At 44.1% G+C, this 19,887-nt stretch overlaps 1 long non-coding RNA gene and 1 pseudogene across 5 annotated transcripts; both read right to left on the minus strand.

The window, feature by feature from the left end:
• Positions 1 to 634: 634 nt before the first annotated feature.
• LOC123191768 (uncharacterized) lies at positions 635 to 8,511 on the minus strand (annotated as a pseudogene).
• A 1,016-nt stretch (positions 8,512 to 9,527) lies between these two features.
• LOC123189639 (uncharacterized) lies at positions 9,528 to 13,081 on the minus strand. Of its 5 annotated transcripts, none has more exons than XR_006495917.1 (6): positions 12,916 to 13,081; positions 10,825 to 10,990; positions 10,634 to 10,740; positions 10,497 to 10,537; positions 10,065 to 10,414; positions 9,528 to 9,672 (listed from the first exon to the last, which is right to left on the minus strand). It is a non-coding gene; the product is annotated as an uncharacterized lncRNA (long non-coding RNA). The 5 variants fall into 5 exon arrangements; XR_006495920.1 differs by having other exon boundaries at positions 12,683 to 13,041; XR_006495919.1 differs by lacking the exon at positions 12,916 to 13,081 and adding an exon at positions 12,086 to 12,424.
• Positions 13,082 to 19,887: the final 6,806 nt, after the last annotated feature.

Raw genomic sequence — 19,887 nt, forward strand, 5'->3', positions numbered from 1 at the left:
AACCCTCCTGATCTTTGGGTTTACACACATTGTCTCAGGCAATTAGGGTAGGTCCAGCAATTTGTTGCCCAAACTTTCTTCATAAGAAATTCCCGAGATACCTATTTATCTTGCTGATAATGGAAGCATGTAGTGTTAGGGTGCTCATGAAGAATATTGCAAGGGCTGAAAAAACCGACTTAACTAGAAGAAACCTTCCATCATATGAAATCATAGTTGAGCACCCAGACAGTCTTCTAATTTGTTGGCAAGTGAGGATAAAATCTATGTTGGCACTGAGAGCTAACCCTAAATATGTGAATGGGAAGTTCCCTCCTTTGCATCCGAGAGCATTGAGGAGCTGTGTGGAAATCACTTCTTGCACATAACAGGGATCATGACTGATTTGTCATAATTTATTTTTAATTCAGTTTGAGCTGCATAGTGTTCAATAAATTATTCATTTGTTCCACTTGGCTTTGAATGACAGGGATTAAAATGGCACATTCAAGTCCTGATTTTCGAGTAATACAATACAAAGATGCGATTTTAGTTTATTTCATGTCATCCTTACTTATTCCAAAGATAGTCAATACATTCCGCAGATACAAAATAAACACACGCAAGCACACCAACAGTCTAAAGTGTGAGCTAGCTACAGAAGCAGCCGGCGAGCAGTGTGTGCATGCGCAGCGACGAGCGAGATGTCGTCAAAGACAAGACCGCAGAGCGTGGCTTCGGACGTCATGTGGTGGTTCCAGCGTTGGAACACCACGCGCATCAGGTTGGAGATCGCCGTGAAGTGGAGCTCGACGAGCTTGGACCCGCCCGTGCCCTGGGACTCGTACGACACCTTCAGGGTCTCCTGCCCTGCGTACGCGCCCACGACCAGGGACCCGCTGCACCCGTTGCCCGTGTCGCCGTCGGAGAACGAGAGTATGTACGACCGTCCAGGCACAATGCTCACCTCCTGCAGCAGCGTGCACTCCAGACCGGCCACCAGCTCCACGGCGCGCGTGCCGTGCGGAACGACATGGTGCGGCGTGTCGACGTACTTGACAACCTTCGATCCCGACATGATCATCCACCCTAGAAGAGGAGAATGCTCGTCGCCGCGCTCGGGTTCTCCTCGATGCCGATGTTGTGGATGGACATGCATACATTGCTATGCTTTGCCTTGAAGGCCCAGGAGTAGGAGTCCCAGCCGGTGTTGGTGTACACGGTCTGGATGGGAAGCATGCCGGAGTTGGGGGCGACAGACACGTTGAGCTTCTCTTCCTGGGCGCACGACCGAGCGGCGATCAAGGTGACGGAGTAGTACATGTGACGGGTGACATCGAACTGCGTCCGGATGATGGCGTCGTTTACCCAGACGCAAGGCATTGGCTCCCTCGGGCACCGCCATGAGCCCATGATCATGTCCTCCTGCTTGTGCCCCGACTCAATGTACTCGATGAACCCTGAAGTCTCCCAGTATGGCACCGAGTAGCTTCCCGTCACCACCGTGTCGTTCTTCAACTGTGACTTGTCCAGTCCTTTTTTGAAGTTTCAATTGGGTAGCAGGCCTACGCATTAAAGATGCATGGTTATTTTTGCCAAACATATTATGCAGTTAATAAATCTCTTAAACGACGTATACATACAGTTAAATAAGTGGATTATCAGGGTGCAAATGAACAAATTTGTAAAAAGAAGATGGGCACCAAAAGTTCAATCCAATAAATCAAACGGGATCTTGAGAAAAATCATATGAAATATAAATATATAATCCTCTAAGATTACTATGGATTTTCTTTGAATCAAATATGCCTTGACAGCAGTTCTTAAGGATACTGCACATGAGCTCCTGATGTCCAGCTAACAATCAGCACTAGGTATTGAATCTTCAACGATTTCGATCATACACTGATACGTCGATACATTATCATGTAGACCGCCAACAATCACTTGTCACATGATATTTCGTCAAGAAAGATCACTGACATGGCTAGTCTGATGCACTCCAGTTAGCTCGAATGTGAACAGATAATATTCTGAAGAAACAGATCAGTTGGCCATGTTCATGTACATGTGTTAAACTACTGGACATCCCTCCTTTCACCAACATTAGACGGTTGTACGTCAATGCAGGTTACTATACATGAACTGCCCGACCTGACATGGATCCGTTTCCCACTGGCCTGCTGAACACATTGTTCGCTACTGCCGGAGGCCTGCTGTCCCTTCTTCCGGTGCACGCCGAAAGGAGGGATAGAGAAGACTTGCTTGGCGGTGCAATGATTTGGAACGGTGGTGAGAAACCATATGAAGCGGCGGCGGCTAGGGTAGACATCTGCCTGACTATATAGTGCGGGCCGGGTAGGTTGTGGGAGGAAACCCCACGTTCGAGTCGTCACGATCCAAAAGAATCGAAAACGGTTCATTAATTAACACGTCCGTTAATTATTAATTAGTGACTCATTAATTAATTTTTCCCGAGTAGCAAAAATATAGACAACGTGCATAGCTCTGTCCTCGGCTCGGCTCAATCCCGCAACCCGCGGCGCGGCGCGGCGCGGCGCGGCGCGGCGTGACGAGGCGAGCGAGGAGGAGGAGCGCGCGTGTAGGTATCCTCTTCTCATGCTCATACAAGTGGTAGAAGAGCTCACTTTTATAAAGAGGTGCAACTCTCTCTCAACTTCCGGGGTGGGACTAAACTTTAGCCTCACTCACTCCACTCACATGTGTGCATGAATGAGCCAAGAGAATTTCAGAATTTTAGTTGGGCTTTGGGCCAAAAGCCTAGTAGAAAAATTCCAACAATCCCCCACAAAGTCTCATTGGCACATCTCATCATTTAGTTCCAAAACATTGTTTATATACCGGAGCTTAGTGAAGACTGTGAAGTTGAACTTCCACTTAGAGATTTATACTACACTAGATCACAACTTGAATAGTGGACTATGCCTTGAACTACAAGTTTTCTGCGAGACTAGTTTCACACAAATTCTTGTCGATACTGGGCTGCCGCAAGGCTTCCTCGCGGGTGAAGCGTATACGTCATACTCCAGGGCCTTTTCATGAATTTATTAGAGAACACTCAATTCTCACAGACTGCGACATTAATAGTCAAATTCATATAGGTGTGTTCCTCAAAAGATGTTCTGCAGGACAACATCTCTGCTTACCCGAATAAGCCACTTGGAACACATTAAGATAAGTATCAACCTGCCATGCAGATCAGGAGAGTATTGCATCTTCATGAAGTGGGATAGGTAATATAGGGATACTCTCCTCCCAGCTGACCAACAACTTGTCTCCTACTTCTACTTCACGGGATCTCCGATCACATAGAGTGGGTTACCACTATGGACAACTCATGTGGTGGGTCTTAGACCCATCTCCATCGATGCATTATCTATCACATTGCGTGATAGACTCTTTGTGAAGGGATCTGTCAAATTTTTTGACGTTTGGATATAATCCAACGTAATAACTCCGGAGTTTCTCAATTTTTTGACAGATTTCAATCTCCTCTTCACATGCCTTGAGGACTTCATATTGTCCTTTGAACTGTTTATTTTGACGATCACAGTTTGATTATCACAGTTCATCAGGATAGGGGGTATTGGTTTTTCAACCATAGGTAAGTCCATCAAGAGTTCACGAAGCCACTCTGCTTCAATAGTGGCAATGTCTAATGTTGTGAGTTCTGCTTCCATAGTTGACCTCGTTAAGATGGTCTGCTTGCAAGACTTCTAGGAAACAACGCCACCACCAAGTGTGAAAACATAACCACTTGTGGCCTTAATCTCATCAGCATCAGATATCCAGTTTGAGTCACTATAACCCTCCCGTACCCTTGGATACCCGGTGTAGTGAATCTCATAGCTCGCGGTGCCTTTCAAATAGCGCATAACTCTCTCAAGCGCATGCCAATGATCATCTCCCGGTTTTGACACAAACCGACTCAGCTTGCTCACAGCAAAAGAGATGTCAGGCCTCATGACACTCGCCAAATACATAAGCGAGCCAATAATCTGAGAATACCTCAGTTGATCTCTAGCAATCCGTCGGTTCTTTCGAAGCAACACACTAGCATCATATGGAGTTGGACAAGGCGTGCAGTCCAAAACGACTCAAGACCTTTTCCACATAGTGAAACTGAAGCAGTGTGATCCCACCATTCTCATCTCTTAACAGCTTGATGTTTAAGATAACATCAGCTACTCCTAGATCCTTCATCTCAAAACAGCGAGATAAGAAATCCTTAACCTCCTTGATTAAATCAAGTTTGGTTCCAAAGATCAGTATGTCGTCGACATACAGACAAAGAATAACTCCTTCACCCCCACCATAGCGATAGTACACACACTTGTCACCATCGTTTACTACAAAGCCGACAACAGTTAATGTTCTTTCGAACTTCTCATGCCACTCCTTAGGAGCTTGTTTAAGGCCATATAAAGACTTTAATAACTTGCACACCTTTTCTTCCTGACCAGGTACTACAAAACCATCTAGCTGATCCATGTAAATTTCCTCCTTCAACTCTCCATTGAGGAAAGTTGTCTTAACGTCCATTTGATGAACGAGAAGACCATGTGAGGCAGCCAGTGATAGTAGCACCCGAATTGTGGTCAGTCTAGCCACGGGTGAGTAAGTGTCAAAGAAGTCTTCACCTTCTTTCTGGGTATAACTCTTGGCCACAAGCCGTGCCTTGTACTTTTCAATCGTACCATCAGGTCTAAGCTTCTTCTTGAACACCCACTTACATCCTACAGGTTTGCACCCATAAGGACGGTCGGTGATCTCTCAGGTACCGTTAGCTAAGATGGAATCCATCTCGCTACGTACAGCTTCCTTCCAGTAGTCAGCATTAGGAGATGCATAGGCTTTTGAAATAGTCCTGGGTGTGTCATCCACTAGGTACACAATGAAATCATCACCAAAGGACTTTGCAGTCCTCTGTCTCTTACTCCTCACAGGAGTTCCATTGTCACCCTCAACAGGATTCTCAACGTGTTCCATCGCAATGGTGGGTTCAGGAATTACAGTGAATTCCTCACTAGATGGAGTAGGTATCTCCTGATTTGATGAACTCGACATATCCTTCATAGGAAATATGTCCTCAAAGAAAGTTGCATCATTCGACTCCATAATCGTAACAACATGCATGTCGGATACCTCAGATTTTATTATCAAAAATCTATAGCCGATGCTATGAAAAACATAGCCCAGAAGAACACAATCCATGGTTTTTGGTCCAAACTTGCGCTTCTTGGGAATTGGTATATTGACTTTCGCCAAACAATCCCAAGTATGTAGGTAAGAGAGTTTCGATCTTTTCCTTTCCCATTCCTCAAATGGAGTCATGGTCTTATGCTTTGTGGGAACTCGGTTTAGGACATGACACGCAGTCATTAGCGCCTGCCCCCACCATTCCTTAAAAAGACCCGATGTGTCTAACATGGTGTTAACCATATCAGTTAGAGTTCGGTTCTTTATTTCGGCTACCCCATTTGACTGAGGTGAGTAGGGAGGCATCATATCATGGATTATACCATGTTCTGCACAAAACAGATCAAATTCATTGGAAAAATACTCTCCACCACGATCGGACCTAAGCCGTTTAATTTTTCGATCAAGTTGGTTCTCTGCCTCAGCTTTATAGTTTTTGAAGAAAGTTAAAGCCTCATCTTTTGGTTTCAGGAGATACACATAACAATATCTAGTGGAGTCATCAATCAACGTCATGAAGTATCTCTTTCCACCTTTTATCAACACGCCATTCATCTCACAAAGATCGGAATGTATAAGCTCTAGTGGCGCCAAGTCTCTTGCCTCTGCAGTCTTATGGGACTTGCGAGGTTGCTTTGCTTGCACACATACTTGGCACTTAGAGCCTTTGACAGCAGAGATTTTCGGAATTAAATTCATATTGGCTAGCCGCGTCATGCAACCAAAGTTAATGTGACAAAGTCGTGAATGCCAAATATCAGACTCATTGTTGTGGCAAACATTATTAATAACTTTAGTGCAAATATCTGACAAAGACAGGCGGAACAAGCCTCCGCTCTCATAGACTTTTCCAACAAATTGTCCATACTTAGAATTACAACTTTATTGGATTCGAAAACTAACTTAAAACCATCTCGACATAAACGGGAACCGCTAATGAGATTTTTATTTATGGACGGCACATGATGAACGTTCTTTAGACGCACAGTCTTCCCCGAAGTAAACTTCAGATCGATCGTACCAACACCTCAAACGATGGCATGTGACCCGTTCCCCATCAGCACGGGTGAAGTCCCTGTTGCCTGGTAAGAAGAAAACATGGAGGCATCAGCACAAACATGTACATTGGCACCGATGTCAATTAACCAACCAGGGGATTGAAATACTGAAAGTATGGTAGGAAAAATACCGTACCATGATTCCTTCATATCAATATCACCGATGACAACATTAGCGGACTTGCCGCTCTTCTCATGTTCACGCTCCTCAAAGCGGTTAGGACACTTCGGAGCCCAGTGATTAGGATCACCGCAGACATGGCAAAGTCCCTTCCCCTTCTTATGAGAATTCTTCTTGAAGTTGGTAGAATGTGATGGCTTGTTCTTTGTATCAAACTTGTCTTTGCCCTGAGTTTTGTTCTTATTGTTTTTGAACTTGTTGGGCTGGGAGTTCTTCTTCTGTACCATGTGGGCACTAGAACCTCCCTCAGCAACTTGAGCACGTGTGTCCTTTGCTCTCGCCTTCTCTTCAACATCAAGAGTACCAATGAGATCTGCAATGAAAAACTCCTGTCTCTTGTGTTTCAGGGAAGTAGCAAAATTGTTCCACGAAGGTGGAAGCTTAACAATGATACCTCCGGCAACAAATTTGTCCGGCAACACACACTTGAAGTAATCAAGTTCTTTTGCGAGCGACTGTATCTCATGAGCCTGCTGTACAACAGGGCACTCATCAGTCATCTTGTAGTCATAGAATTGCTCCATGACATACAACTCGTTGCCGGCGTCCGAGGCACCAAACTTGGCCTCGAGCGCAGCCCACATGTCCTTGCCGTTGTCAAACGACATATACGAATCCCCAATGGAGTCATCAAGAACACTCAGAAGAGCGCCTTTAAAGAGGGTATCGATCTTCTCGAAAGCTTCCAGCTGTGCTGGATTAAGATCACCCTCAGGCTTGTCCTTGGTGGCGTCATAGCAGCCCATGGTCTGAAACTAGTAGACTGCTCTCGTGCGCCACCTCTTATATTGCGCCCCCTTAAAGGCAGGCGGCTTCAGATGCACAACAAAACCACTCGGAGTAAATTGCCTATAATCAGGTTTTTGGATTGTTGGAAATATGAGCAAGTTACTACGAGATTTAATCCGAATAATTAGAAGATAGATCATGACTACAGTAGCAGAGATTAAACTAATCATGCGAACTAGCATAGCAGATGAACAGATCACATCTAGGGCATATACTAGAAACATGAATTCTACCACGATCTCGAACATGAAGGATAGAATCACATACGGTGCAGCGGGAGCAGCACCGCCGGCGTTGACGTTGTCGCCCATGTCGTCGAGGATGAGGTTGCCGAGGTCGGGGAAGAAGTCGTCGTTCGCGAAGTCGTGCTGCTAGCAGTCGCGCGAGTGCGCTCCCCAAAAACCTGATCGCCCCTCTTCCGTACAGGATCACGAGAGGCGGGGTTCCGGAGGCCTGCTGTCCCTTCTCCCGATGCACGCTGAAAGGAGGGATGGAGAAGACTTGCTTGGCGATGCAATGATCTGAAACGGTGGTGAGAAACCATATGAAGCGGCGGCGGCTAGGGTAGACGTCTGTCTGACTATATAGTGCGGGTCGGGTAGGTCGTGGGAGGAAACCCCACGTCCAAGTCGTCACGATCCAAAAGAATCAGAAACGGTTCAGTAATTAACGCGTTCATTAATTATTAATTAATGACTCATTAATTTTTCCCGAGCAGCAAAAATATAAACAACGTGCATAGCTATGTCCTCTGCGGCTCGGCTCAATCCCGCAACCCGCGGCGCGGCGCGTTGTGACGAGGCGTGGCGAGCGAGGAGGAGGAGCGCGCGTGTAGGTCTCCTCTTCTCATGCTCATACAAGTGGTAGAAGAGCTCACCTTATAAAGAGGTGCAACTCTCTCTCAACTTTCGGGGTGGGACTAAACTTTAGCCTCACTCACTCCACTCACATGTGTGCATGAATGGGCCAAGAAAATTTCAGAATTTTAGTTGGGCTTTGGGCCAAAGGCCTACTAGCAAAATTCCAACATACACTTGGTCATATAATCAAACATGGCGCCTTTGATTGTCAACCCTCGCGGGCACAGTAAGAGAACAACAGCGTGACATCATAGACGCACGTGCATAGCCGTGCGTCTATAATGCCACGCTAATAGATACCTTGAGTCATAGGACCATGCTAATAGATACCTTGAGCCATGGGCCTCCCCGCCGACAAGGCCAGCGATGATGATGATGAGGCATTGGCCCCGCAGTCGCCGTTAGCTGCCAATGGCTTGCCCATGGTGGACACTCAACTGGCTCACATGAGCATGGGTGCGAAGGAGAAGAGGCAAGCAGGAGATGGCAAGATGTGTTGCCTCAGCGTGGTCCACGCCATCCGTCGTTGCCAGCACTAACATTGCCTCCTCACCAATCCGCGCTTGGCTCTTTGGTAGATGTTGTAGATGCCTCGCTCTTCGGCACCATGCGGCTGTTTTTAGAGATCTGCTTCGGTGTTCCTGATGTTTAAACAGTACAAGGATCCGGGTCTATTGCAACAAAATCGTTCGTCGCAATACATACTGATTTGTGGTGATAAGTACCTATTGCCACAAAACGACTTTCGTTGGCAGCCGTTGCGACTGGACACATGGTAATAGGTTGTTGCCACAAAAAAGAAAATGTGGCAATAAAGTGCGCTATTGCAACAACCATGTGGGAAAGTCGCCACATGGTTTTCCGCGGCAACACTCACCTGATGCCACAATTTGGTTTGTGGAGATAGCTTTAATGCAACATGTAACTAATCGTGGCAACTAATAGCTCGTGGCGATAGACATTTGTGGCAACAATCTATGCCAACGACGCTTGTTTCGTAGCGCATACTCTTCCATGGCAATAATTAATTGTGGCAACAATATATGGCAACAATCCTTGTTTTTGTGGTAGCAGGCATTTTGCCACGAACCGTTACACTTGTGGTGCTAAACTTATGGCAACAAATATTTCAGTCGTCGAAACAGGAAATTGCAACACAATCGTTTTGCTGTGATAAATAGGTATCACAACAAGTAAACTATTCATGGCAAAAAACTATTGCGACAATTTAAACTTTTTGTGACGATACTCTATTTCAACAAAACTTAGTTCGGTAGCACCAAATAGTTATCACAACGATCAAAATGCTTGTAGCGAGAAGCTACTGTAACAATGCCAACTTTTCATGGCGATACTCTATTTCAACCAAAAGTTGGTTGTGGTAATAGCCCATTGCAACCGTAAAAAAATACAGGCATTCAATTACAATATTCCAAACCATACATATAATATGTACATTCATAAATTCATAATTCTCATAGCAAATATCCATCAAATGAAACTCAGATGTAATTTAGCCATCCTAATTAAGTGCCAAACTAAACTGTCCATGATCTAGAGTCCAGTCCAGCTAGTTCTTTGGATCCTGCAATCAAGAAAACAAAAAAATAGTTCTAGTTAATGAGTCCAAATAACTTATGCCGTACAATTATTCCAACCCCATTGTGAAAAAAATGTCGTCAGACTAACTGAAGTAACACTGTCTCAACAAGCATATGACTGAGCGATCAGAACAATTTTACAACTGTAAATGTCTAAAGCCTAAGTACTAAAAGCTTCCGATGTGACTTAAGTTGTGATTTGATGTATAGTTTCAGTTAAGTTCATGTCCCTAGCTAGCACATATTCATTTTTTGAAGTTGCGCCTTAATGCAGCAACAACACATGGTGAAAAAGAAGCATCAACTAGCTAATTATGAAGGCCAATGACGTATAAAATGCAGGTGAACATGAAGAGAAAGCAAGGCTGTGACTTACCATTGCTTTAAACATTCGAGAATTCCTCGTTGCAACTTGTATGAGAGCATTTGAAGAAATAACAGTTGGCCTTGCAACTGGAGTCTTATTAGGAGTAGATCTATGTAAAAGAGTATTTTGCAAGTTTGGATACTATTTCCTTTGTTAATCCTCTTCGTTAGCACCTGAAAATAGAAGTGCACTTTTAGCAATGCAATTAAGCAACATAAATCTTACAAGGTCACAAGCATATGAATGTAATCAGCTGTTGGGTTCCCATCTGTTGGCTCAATTCTGTAAACTTTGCCATCATGTTTTTTTTCAAATTCTAGTCTTGATCTTCGCTCCTCTTCTCTGGTTTCCAAGTCTCTCTGCAAATAGTATAACAATGAGATGCTTGACACATGGAAGTACAGTTAGCATCGAAGCATGCATATTTAGTTAGACTCGTACCTTCTCAAAAACTTATTTGTGAGTATGATTTACTCGAGTTCCTGTATAAGGATTAACGGTTTTGATGATTAAGCAATCAAGGATTTTATGCATAATAGCAAGTGTTAGAGATAGCTTAAATGTCATAATTTTTTTACCAGATCTGTGTTGTCCACGTTGGTTTTTGTAAGCTGTTATACTTTCCATCCTTGTTTTTTTTGGCAAATACTTTCCATCCTTGTTATGGGAACAAATCCTTTCTTTACTGAACACAAAAACAATTAAGGGACTTAGCATTATCAATATGCACCATTCAGATAAGTCATTAAGAATTAAGGATGTTGTGTACCTTGCAGAAAGGAGTAATGTGCATCATCTCTTTCCTCTGAAGCGTGCACATTACCTGACGCATCCCTAGCTATTGAAGTGAACATAAATATTATTATCAAGTTGCCGTGTATTGTACTCGATCTGCTATTAGCAGGATATTGCGTTGAATTCATCACCGTGCCCTCCTGTAAGTAATATCATAATTTCAGTCAATTTCAGAAGAAATGCGGTACTTAAAGCAGGCATAAAAAAGTGACCGGAAAAATATCTATTCAAGTCTATACAGAAGCTGTTGTAAGCAAAAATAAGCTAGGCTTTAGAGATTAAATGAAATCAAATGTAGCCTGAATGTGGTAAGCAAACTACCAAGGTCAAATACGCTGAATGTGGCAGTATGGTTCAGTATAGGACAGTGGTTCTGATATTAACTTGGTAATATTTTACATAGTCAAAAAGAAAACTTGGGACTATTTACACAAAACGTGGGACACTCCAAAATACAAAAATACAGGAGTTGTGGTCGTGGTCGCAGCCGCCATGGCCAGGGACGAAGCTAGACAAAAACTACTATAGTGTCAGCCTTCATTGCAAAGGGGTCAGCATACGTATATGGACAGTAATTAACACAGATTTATGAAGAAATTGCAAGATATGACTTGTGTCAGTTGACACCAGTCCCTGGCCATGGCATACACCCACATAGGCCAACTTGACAGGGAAACATCAATACATTCGTACGAAATAACACTATTTAGTGCAGCCGATGATGTTTGTCTACTTCTCTCAGTCGTAGAAAGACACAAACTACTGCAGTATATGTACAGCCGAGGATCACTAGCCAGTGTACAGAAAGAAACAAGATTCAGTAAACGCAACGTTTCAGTTACAGAAAGACACAAGATTCAGTAAACTCAACGTTTTAGTTACAGAAAGAAACAAACTACCTGTGTATGTGCAGCACAAGCAAGACATCTTCAGTATCCTGGTCAGTTAATTTTATAAATAGCATTCTTTCCTGTTCCATAAATGCTATTGAACATTACCCATGGAATATTACTATTGGACAATACCCATGAAAGAGTACAGCAACAAGCCAACAACACTAGTAGAAATTCAACTTCAAGCCAAGTATATCTATATATCTACAAGCGTAGCAGTAATTGTAAAGCATCAAGCAAGTACGTTGGTGAGGATCTTGGATCCTTTCACTTGTAGTTGCAGTGACATCTTCAGATCTTAGGTTCTTGCAGGAGAGGAAAGGGAGCTGTGAGGATGCAGACCATGCGGAAGTGGACGGCGACGAAACGATAACTTCGATGGCAAGGGAAGCGACGGAGGAACATCCTCTTCAATGCGTGAGGGAGTGGCTATGGTCGCCGTGGACGGTATTGACAGTGAGGAGTGCTGCACGGCGGTTGCATCCTGGGGGTTGTTGTAGTAGGAAGGCCAGGTAGGCAATTGCATCCCGGCGGCTATGCCAGAGGCGAGGGTAAGGAGTGTTGCACGGCGGCCGTCCGCGTGGTTGTTCTACGATAGAAAGGGGGCGCTGCTATGGCCATACCACCCACCGCCTCCTGCTGCCCCTCCTCCTCGTCTCCCCATGACCGCCCCCACCCCCACCGCCTCCGCCTCCGCCTCCGCCTCCGCCTCTGCCTCCTCCTGACCGTCGCCACCACCACCAATTTCTGCAGCCCCGCGCGCATCCGCTTCGTCTCTCGCCCCGCCCCTTCCCAACGGAACCCCCCTCCCGGCCTCCTCCTCGTCCTCCTCCGAGAGCGCCCCCGATGTCGCCGGCGAGGACACTGGACACCTACGAAGGTAAGGATCTAATGACCGCAGGGGGCAGGGAGGTGGAAGAGGGCCAGGACGAGCAGTACGCGTTCGAGATGGAGGTGCGGAAACTGTCGGGGAAGAACCGAAGAAGAACCGGCGGCTGGTGCGCGCGCGGGTGCGGGTCGGCGCTCCGCTCGACGTCGTCTGGGCCATGCTCACCAACCACGAGGGCCTCGCCGGTTTCATCCCCGGCCTCTCCTAGTGCCGCCGAGGACGCAGCCTTCGCCCGACTCTAGGCGCTGCGCTGCACGGAGGAGATTTGGGAGAAAGGAATAACCTGAGGCAGTGTATGTTCGATGGACTCCGGTGTGGTCTGCAGTGTCGACGCCGTCATGACGCCGTGAGGACGGAGGAACCAGGACGAGAGAGCTCAGATCTGATCTACGATTTGGTGAAGAGAAATAATCGGGAAAATCTGTGAGGGGTGTTTAACGGGGAGGTTAAGAAATTGTGGCGGTAGAGACGACCAAATTATTTGGTGGGAAATTAAAAAAAATGGAGGGAGACTGAAGGCTTTAGCGGGAAGGTTAAAAATTACTTCCCTAAAGCAGAGTACACGCTTAATTATTTGTTTGGAAAGCAGTGTTTTAAGGAATAATTAAATAAATTTAAAAAAATCAAATCAATATGGAATATATCTGCTGCTGAAAATAATATTACTAAAATTTGTTTGTAATTTTTTTTTCGCTGACTGGCCGAGATAGATGTTCGCGTCGTTGCGAATCGTACATGATGGTGTGCTGGCGGGGAGAGTATGTAGTCGACACAGGAACAACAACCGAGACGGCGAGGGTAATGGAGATGTTGTGTTCTGCACTCATTGGTAGAAATCGTATGTCACCCTCGCTTTACTCTTGCCTTGAACATGAGTAGATATGGGGTGATGAGACGATCGATCTATGTCGGTCCCGATCTCACAGTTCGATCTTGTGATGGGGCGGTAGGACGGGAGATGGCAAAGAACACGAAGGACGTGATGGAAAACGCGCGCGCGCACACATGCAATAAACCCCCAATGGATCGACTGCTTTCTTCTTACCGGTTGGTCCGCAAATCCAATAGAATCGAATCCAAAGAAGACCCAGCTACACATGGAAATACCTACACCAAGAACATATATAAATCATCTCCATCGAAGGTCTTGTGGTTTCCACACGTATTGGGGGGGATAGAGCCATAACTCATCTATCTCCTCATCATCGTCTCTGTCCCTGATCAACAAGTAGTTTATACACATATATAGGGAATCATCATGTTAATCATACAACCAAAAATCAAATGCCACCACATATATTCGGCATTTTCCAACTAGCAAACCCTAGCTAACCGTAACAGGCGATCCCAGGCTACCAACTCACCGGGGCTTACAGTGCAAACTCGATCCAATATAATCCAATCCAAGAAAGATCCGACGACCACGCCGAACTAGAATCTCACATGGAAAGATTGATACTAGAATCACATGGGAGAAAGAGTAGTTGTCAGGGCATACTAGAACCTTGCATGGAAATTCCAATACCAAGAACATATATAGATCATCTTCATCGAAGGTCTTGTGGTTTCCACACATACCGGGGGAATAAAATCAAATGACACTACATATATTCGGTATTTTACAACTAGAAAGCCCTAGCTAATTGTAACCGGAGCTCCCAAGGTACCAACTCATCGGGGCTTCTAGTGCGAGGACGATGCCGACCCAATATAATCCAATCGGAGATCCCTTTTTTGAGAAAAAGGGCATGTACGTCTAGTTTGTCTACATAAACCATGTCTGAATTGAAGTTGTGCACTCATCAGAAGGTCCTGATAGAGAATACACTTTCTGATATCCTTGTTTGTAGATTCAATGTTTGAACTCAGAAATTCCAATCTGTCAAGTTTGAACAGGTAAGTCTCTCGTAAAGTTGGAATTTCACTTTCAGTTCTGCAAAATTTTTGGAAAATGGTCAAAACTCTGTTGACCCGGAACTCTGTCACCTGGGCTCTGAATACTAGGTTGAATATAGTAGCGCTCTACATTAGCCCATCAGCAAAGATAGCCCTACTTCTCTTCACCTTCTTTCCAGTTCAACCACGCGTCTGCCGCCCTCCATTGCGATCTCGCCCAAATCGCTAGGTCTGCTCCTCTGCCTCTCGATCGGGGGATCCCATATGGCGCACAGGTCGCCCGCAAGCGACCTGGCATGCACACACACCCCCTCGTGCATTGGGCTGTCATATTGGCCGGCCCATTTTCCACGTAAAACAAAAGTTTAACGATTCAAGAAATCTTCATTGAATTCAATTTTTTGTTCACCTATTTCAAAAATGTTCTTCAAAATTCTAAATTTGGCCATTGAACTAAAAATATGTTCATAAAATACGAATTTTGTTCATAGTTTTCGAAAATTGTTCATTGAATTTAAATTTGTTCATCCATTTGTTCAAAAAGGAAATATTGAACAAATTTTGTTCATCAAGTTCAAAAAAGGTTCCTCGAACTCAAACGTGTTCATCAAATACAAAAATTATTCACCATTATTAAAAATGCTCATAAAAATTTGTTCTTCAAAATAAAAATGTTCAATTAAATTGAAAAATGTTTATTATTTTGAAATCATGAACAGTTTTTTAATTCAAGAACTTTTTTTGAAAATTCATATTTTTTGAAAATTTAGAATCTTTTTGCAATCGCAAATTATTTTAACATAGAATAAAACAAAATCAGAAAATATAAAGGAAAAGTAAAAACGAACAAAAAACACAGGGCCGGTGCAACAGGGGGCGCGGGGTGGAGCTATAGGCTGGGTTATTTACTAGGAGGATGGCCCGAGAAAAAAAGCCCAGGAACAGCCTACTGCCTAGACTGCTCGTCCCGTGCCTGTCGACGCCAGCTGATTGCCCTGATCCCCTCTGCTCTACGCGTTCGATCCGCCGCCAGCACCTGCCTCAGTGCCTCGCCCAGTCATTTTCGCCGCCTCGCCGGCCCCTCCCGTCAGTCCCTGCCGGGCTGCCGACTACAACGCCTTCGGCAGTACGGCACCACCGCGAAGCAGCGCCGGCGTCGGCGTGCCCATCCGCCCCTGCCAGCGCAAGGAGACCGCGCTTGACCTGACCAAGTTCGTCGACAAGGGCGTCCACGTGAAGCTCACCAGCGGCCGTCAAGGTTACTTCGTAAAGACGAAAACCCTTTTCTTTCGTGCTAAGCTCTGCACCATCAGATCCCCCCGTAGTTGTTTGTGTTAGCCACTTAGCCTGCTAACTGCCTCTCTGTCATTGTCACAAGTGCGCTATTTGGTGTAGGGTAATCCTTACAGACTTGCTACAAATGTTACTGGCGCGAGTACGCGACTTGTTAGTTTGGTTTTTGTCTGATTTAGTTGCTTCGTCTTGTGTTTCTTTAGTATTGACGTGCTGTTGTCTTTTGAGAAGCAAGCAGATTAAAATTGCCACGTTAAATTGTAACTACTTGTTTGTCTTTTGAGATTGATCCTAAAACTTTATTAGAAAATGTTCAATGTATATATAAGAAAATTGTTCATATATTATACAATAGTCTTCAGTGTGTATTTATAAAAGAATTTTTGGTGTGTATTTTCAAAAAATGTGACATAATAAAAAGTTCAGTATAAATTAAAAATATGTGGACAGTATTGAAAAAACATATACCGTTTATTACAAAACTTATATAAAAAAGAAGTGTGCATAAAAAAAATGGAAACCCGAAGAATACCCAAGATCTGAAAAAAGATAAAAGAAATATAAGAATGATTTTACACAATAATTTTTTAATACACGTCTAACCTTATTTGGAATACACATTGTCAATTTTCTGAATGCATGATGAACATTTAAAAACAAATACACGTTCAACATTTTCCAAAAGCGTTCTCAACATTTTTAAAATTTTCCAGAAAATAAATATGCAGCAAAATTTCCATTTTTTTAGTAGAAGCAGATAAATATATTACTTACTGTACATGGCAACAAATATATCTGCAGGTAAATATACTACTTCCTACAGTTGGCCCAACACGCTTTAGGTCGCGGGTATGATAGCTCTGTGAATCACGTATTTTTTGTTCCAGAATGTAGATTAATCTTCAGTTTGAAGAAAAACCAAAATTACTGTCCTGGAGGGAGTACTTATATGAGATAGAAATATGTGTGCCTCAACTTTTATATATACAAATATGAGTTAGAAATATGCGCGAGCTCCTGTGTTCGAATCACTTAGGCGCCATTTTTTTGTGTCTAAAAAGATAAAAGAAACCCAAAAACATATTAAAAACGAAACAGTCGTCCATAAAAGAAACAGGGTATAAGTTAGAGTATAAAAACAAGAAAGCCTCAACTTTATCACATGCAATTGTGTGGAGTAGTGGTCAGCGAGCTTCTACCGCATTCTGTGCGTCCAAGTTTCGAATCCTGGCGGGCGAGCGTGTCTTTTAATTTTTGGTGCCGGATTTTTAGTTTTCCCTGCAAATGAGGCCATTTGTGTCATTAAATGTAAACCAAGCAAAAGAACATGCCACATCAGCCCTTGACAGGGGATCCCGCTGGTCAGTTTCCGTCAATACGTGTTTATATGTGGTACCAATCCGCTTGCACTACACCAATTGTGGTACTTATATGTAACTAAACCACATGGTTTAGATCATTTTGTAACAGCTTGACCTAAATATGGTACTGATATGCAAAATTTTAAATAGTGATACTAATTCGTTACAACTGTCTCAAGTGTTGTTTCTGGATGAAATTAACTCGGGGAGGGGGATTGAGTGAGGATGGAGGCCAACCGAAAGTGACAGAGGACCTAGGCACCTAGTGATCTGCTACCGAAGCCGCATGGAGATGAGAAGAAGTTGTCCCGTTCATCTAGGTCGTTCTCTATTTTTTTACAGAGTAGGTCGTTATCTCTAGCTATGTATTGTGGTCATATGGCAACCAATCATGGACTGATGGGCTGCAGGCCATGATAGGATTAGGGCTACTAAAAAGAATGCAATTTTGCTAGTGGGCCACATGCCAGAAGGCCCCAGTGAAGGTCCGTCGTTAACTATATGAATATCGTTGCCAATATCTTGTTCTTTTTCATAACAATAGGGGATTTTTGCACTATGCTCTACATATTACCATGGATACACAATTTGTCGCAATAAACAATAGTTATTGCAACGCAACGAAATTGAGGCCATAAACATATATACTGTTGTGACCAATACATATTTTGTTGCAATATTTAGCCAATTTTCGCAACAATATTTATAACTAATGCAACATCATACGGATGTTGCAATATCTTTCCAAATATTACCACGAATAGTTATTCTGTTGAAATACCTAGTCTCTATTGCAACCAACTAACTGGCTCACGCAACGAAACTTGTTTGTCGCAATATCGCTACCGTATTGCAATGACACTATAGTTTGTTGCAATACGGAGCCTCTATTGCAACAAAATGAGTATTTATCACGATAAAACTTAGTTGTGGCAGTACGTTGTTCCTATTACCACAACCCAGTAATTTGTGGTAATATTGTGTTCTATTGCAACGAAACATAATTGTGGCAATAAATTTTGTTGCACTAGACCGGAATCCTTGCAGTGAAAGAACGGTCACAACGTATGCGAGTGCCACAATCCTTGGCGTCCGCTCAGCCCGCTGGCATGCCTTGTCACGCCGTCAGTGCACTGCCTCGGTGCTGAGCATCATCAAGCTCCAGATGCATGTGAGAGTCCAATGGGTTCCACGCTCCCCTCCAAGGTGCTTCATCGTGGGTCTTCGGTGTCGGTCGTTTCTGCTCTCGTTGGCCCGACAACCTCATCTCATGTGGTGCTTCAGTCTGCTCTGCAACAAGGCTATCTAGCGCGGATTGAGAGATTGTTGGAGCAGGCGGAGACTGTTTTTAGCAGGTTTTCCCTTGTGTCGGCCATACTACTCATATGTCGTGTCTTCTTGGTGGGGTCGGTGTTGGCCCCTCAGGGGGATAAGGGTGTGGAGCTCTATGCTCGTTTCTCCCTCGTGTTGGGGACACTTCGTCGGCTCTGCCCTCCTTGCCCATTGTTTCATCCTCCACTGAGGGCCCGTCCATTGTTGCGGTCGTGGCTCCAGCGTTGCAGATCATACCAAAGCTTCGTGAGCTTCTGTGTTATCCCTGCATTGCCCCTCGTAGTGGAGCATATTGACGGAGTGAATTCCCGTCAGATCCCTCGGTAGGGTTCATGACAAGACCAGAAGTATCAGAATGGAGTTTGCACACACTATTTACCCAGGCCCGGGCCTCCAAAGAGTAATACCCTACATCCCGCTTTGTCTTGGTATTCATGGTGAGGGATACCTCGTGTAGAGGATTACAATGGTGTTTGAGATGTCTACCAAGAATTGAGTTCCAGATAGGATCCCTAATGAGAACCCTAGGTCGTAGATAGAGAGGACTAGGGTTTACACGCGCCCGGGCCTCCTCATATCCATCCCAGATTTGGCCTAGATATGAGGGGTGCCAATCAGCCTGGTTCTTTAGGGCCGGTATGAGGAGCCCGTTTGGGTCACATTTTTATGATCGGACCGTCCGTCTAGGTGTGTGACGTGGGTTTGATGCGCCCGACTGTAGATGATCTTACTATACATTACACTACATATGGAGCATGAAATAAGTATTGTTTAGTAAACAAATGACAGCTCATCCTACCTACTACTTGCCCCGATCCAAAGTGTCGTGGTTTTAGGTTTAAACTGAAACCATGACACTTATTTTGGATTGGATGGAGTAACAAATTGCAATACAAATCAACAATCATATGTCTTAACAGGGGAATGTTCAATGGTGTTGAACTAGGGGTAAATCGATCCTCGTCTTCTTCTTCTCCCGTTGTTGCTTCTCACTCTGCTTCTTCTTCTTCTTCTTCAGATCCTTGTGTTACCTCTATTTACGCACATTACCTTAGCCACTTCGACCTTTTGCTCTTCGAAGCTTCATTCTCATGTGCCTCCACACCATGGCCGGAGTCATCAACATCATTAGCCGACACATCTTTCTCCTCTAGCACAAGATCATCACAACACCATTCTTCTAGGGTCCAATTGTGAATAATGCAACATACAAGAAAAAGCTTAACTTGGGTGGGAAAAGGGAGGAATGTCTTCTGATCCAGAATCTTAAATCTATTCTTTAGAGCTCCAAATGCCCTCTCAAACGTAACTCTAAGGCTAGACTGTTTGATATTGAACAATTCTGCAACTGTCCTAGGATAGTTCCTAGAAGA

This window comes from Triticum aestivum, chromosome 2A, assembly GCF_018294505.1.
Source record: "Triticum aestivum cultivar Chinese Spring chromosome 2A, IWGSC CS RefSeq v2.1, whole genome shotgun sequence".
Classification (NCBI taxonomy): Eukaryota; Viridiplantae; Streptophyta; class Magnoliopsida; order Poales; family Poaceae; genus Triticum; species Triticum aestivum.